The sequence below is a fragment of the Quercus robur genome, chromosome 4 (genome assembly GCF_932294415.1).
Source record: "Quercus robur chromosome 4, dhQueRobu3.1, whole genome shotgun sequence".
Taxonomy (NCBI): domain Eukaryota; kingdom Viridiplantae; phylum Streptophyta; class Magnoliopsida; order Fagales; family Fagaceae; genus Quercus; species Quercus robur.
In genome coordinates this window covers 85,961,677-85,965,069 of record NC_065537.1, presented here as the reverse complement: position 1 = coordinate 85,965,069, position 3,393 = coordinate 85,961,677, and the positions used below count along the sequence as shown (strand labels likewise).

At 37.9% G+C, this 3,393-nt stretch overlaps 1 long non-coding RNA gene across 1 annotated transcript; it reads right to left on the bottom strand.

The window, feature by feature from the left end:
• Positions 1–1,291: 1,291 nt before the first annotated feature.
• LOC126724175 (uncharacterized) lies at positions 1,292–2,053 on the bottom strand. The gene is made up of 3 exons (XR_007654664.1): positions 1,934–2,053; positions 1,735–1,830; positions 1,292–1,351 (listed from the first exon to the last, which is right to left on the bottom strand). It is a non-coding gene; the product is annotated as an uncharacterized LOC126724175 (long non-coding RNA).
• Between the last annotated feature and the right edge of the window lie 1,340 nt (positions 2,054–3,393).

Sequence of the window (3,393 nt, the reverse complement as noted above, 5' to 3'; positions counted from 1 at the left end):
AAAGTTGTATGTCAATGTAAAGTTGGAATCGAGTGGAAAGCAGAAAGTAGTATGGCTTTCGGCCTGGCTCGATCGATCGAAGCTTAGGCTCGACCGATCGAACGTCGGGCAGATTGCTTTTCTGCAGATTCGTCCAACTCAGCCCTATGTGTTTAAAACGTTTTTAGGGTTTCTTATTTGTCCTAAGTATAAAAGGCAAACCCTAGCCACGTTTTAGTGTTGCTCATATTGCGGTTTGTGTAAATCTCTTGTGAGATCTAGAGGAGCTTTCCTTTACACAAACTTAGGGTTTTCAAGGAAGAGATATTCTCTAAACCTTGATGATCAAAACAGTTGCTGCCATTAAAGCTTAAAGAATACACAAGCGGGGGTGCTTGTAGCTGGTGGAATCCAAAGAAAGAAGGAGTCCGTGGATTCGGAGCTTGCATGTGGTCGTGTCAGTAAGTTCTACTGGTTGGTAGCATTAGGAAGTCGAGCGGGGGTACTTGTAAGTCCTTTTGTATGAATTTCGATTCTTTCTGATAGTGGATTCAAGTTTACCTTGAGGATAGCTAGGTCAAATTCTCCCCAGGTTTTTACCGGTTTGGTTTCCTGGGTGATCATATCGTGTGTTATTTATTTTCCGCTGCTTTGCATGATTTGATCTTTATTATTGTGATAACCTAGATTTGTTAATCTGACTAAGTAACAACTTGGCTAATTAACTAGGGTTAATCAATTGTTTAAGGGGTCTAAAAACTGTCAATGAGAGAGGGAATGAGAAGAGACTACAAAGATTTCTCTCTAAGAATGAGTAGCTCTCTCTAATTAGGTGGGTGTTTTGAAGAAACCTCTCTTAGAGTTTTTCTTTCTGAATAGCCACACATATTTTGTGGGAATGAGGGGTATTTATACTGGTGTGAGAATGGAATGCGAAGAGTCAGTTTTTCCAAAAACAGGGCTGGCTAGCGACTTGACCTCGCAACTTGACAGAGTCACGAGTTCAAGCCGCGAGCTAACTTAATGGCCAGTCTGGATTTTTGTCTTGTAGTGCTCCAGGTAGCATGACTGTTTAGCTCCCCTGCATGCTCTGTGTGTGTGCAACTTTTGACAGCTTGCAAGCCGCAAGCCTCCCGCGAGATCAAGCCGCGAGTCCTTGCTTCACTGCACAGTCTTGAGCATTTCTTCACACTTTCTCACATACTACCCTTACATGATTCCCACCTAAATACAAGGTTTCTAAGTGCTGTATTACAAGCAAATTTGTCACGGAATAAAAGCCAACACATGGTTGATTAAATTCAACCTTACACGTTCTAATGCAATGACTCAATCGCTATAATCTGTGAACGTTGAAGCCTATGTATCGCAACTGCAAGGAAAAAATTAAATTTTATTTTAATTTTTTAATAAAAAAGCACTCAAATAACTTGACAAAAACGAACAAAGAGAACATTAGAAACAAAAACATAGGAAGAAGGAATGAAATAAATACCAATTTAAAAATAAATAAATAAATAAATAAAAAGGCATGCATGTTGAGTTTAAACAGATACCCAAAACAAATGCAACCCAAATAGACAAAAACAAAAACAATTCTAATCCAATTTCTTTAGGCAAAACCCAATATAACCCAAATACCAAAAAATAAAAATTAAAAAACAAAAGAACCAATTCTAAACTGAATTCCAACGGTTTAACGGTGGTGAACGGCCATGCTGACAGTGGAGGCGGCCCACAGTTTTCAATCTCTACCTTACAGACTCCTTCTCTCAACCTTCATATGCTTGGCTGTGATCTTGGAAGGGACGGAAGAGGGTATGAGAAGTCTTGGGAGGGTCCTTTCCACACCTACCCATAACACATATCAAAAATCTGGAAGAAAGAAAGAAAGAAAGAAAGAAATAAAAGCAAATTATATAGAAGCAAAAAGGAAGAAAGCAAAAGATCATACCTTTCAACTCAAAGCCTTCCCTCACTCCGATCTACCCATCCCCCTTTGCTCTATACAGATTAGTCAATATACCACCATAGACATCCAAAAAAAGCCATTGGCAACCATGGCTTGCTCTCTCGTTCCAAAAAATCTCTAGACATTAAGAAAGAGAGAAAAATAAAGGTTGAGAGGCAGAGAGAGTTCCAGATTCCAAAACTCTCTAGCCCTCTCGCCCTCTATCTCTGCCTTCTTTTTCTTTTCTTTTTTTATTTGGTTTTCACATTTCAGCCAAACGAACAGTTTTGGCTTCACAAAAAGACAAAATAGAGGGACTCACCAAAATTGCACTGTAGATGAATAGTGAAAAACGTTGGTTGCACAGTACCAAATCACTGTAGAGGCATAGCCTCTTTTTATATAGTTAATAGATTTGAAAATAGTTTTTGCCAATTTTTAATTCAATTTCCAATCTTATCTCTACTTTAAAGTCCACTTCTTATACATTTAAATCCACTACAAAGCCTAAGCCCACACCCAAAGCCTTTTCAGCTAACTCTCTTTGTCAAACCTAATTGCTTTTCACGGTTACAACTTATGCTATTCCCTTTCCTTCTGTTACATGGAGCCCTATCTCTACTTTAATTCCAACCCACAACTAAAGCCTTTTCAGCTAACTCCTTTTGTCAAACCTGAATGCTTTTCACGGTTACAACTTATGCTATTCCTTTTCAAGTTTAGTTCCTTCCCCTTCCCCACCTGTTTCAACTTCTGTTCTATCATTTCACGTTTTGTTTCATCCACACCATATCACGGTTTCAGCTTCTATTCCACTGTTTCACTCATGGTTTCATCTTCCTGTTCTACGGTTTCAGCTTCTATTTTCACTTCTAACGGCAGCCTCTCTATCTTCCTTCCTCTCCTCACATCTATATAAATACTGACATGAGCCAGGTGATTCAGTTGAGGTATCCCTACATCCCAATTTCTTTTGTGCTCTATTCTTTTGCTTGATGGTTTTTTTTCCCCCTTTCTACATTTGTTTCTGCCTTTTTCGTGCTGTGGTGTGGATGGTTGTTACGTTACATTTACTTTCTAAATCATTTTTGTTGGGGTGTTGAATTTGTTACTGCTGGGTTATTTAATTGGAGCACTACTTCTTTTGGGTATGTCCATTCTGAGTTCTTTTGGGGATTTTCTAGGTTGAGAAAACCCAAAAAATTGGTATGTTCATTGTGCACACAAAGATTTAGTTTGGCTGTCTATTTGGTTGCAACACCTGTGTGTTCTATGATTTCAATTTTTGATGTCTTTGTTTTAGACTAGGTTGAGAAGTCTACAAACAAAGACTCTATTTTGTAATTTTTTCCCTTTACAAGATATATATATATATATATATATATATTTTTTTTTTTTTTTTATGGTGGAATGCTTGAACTAAATAATGGAAACCAGTAGACTATGATAATTCTTTATGCATG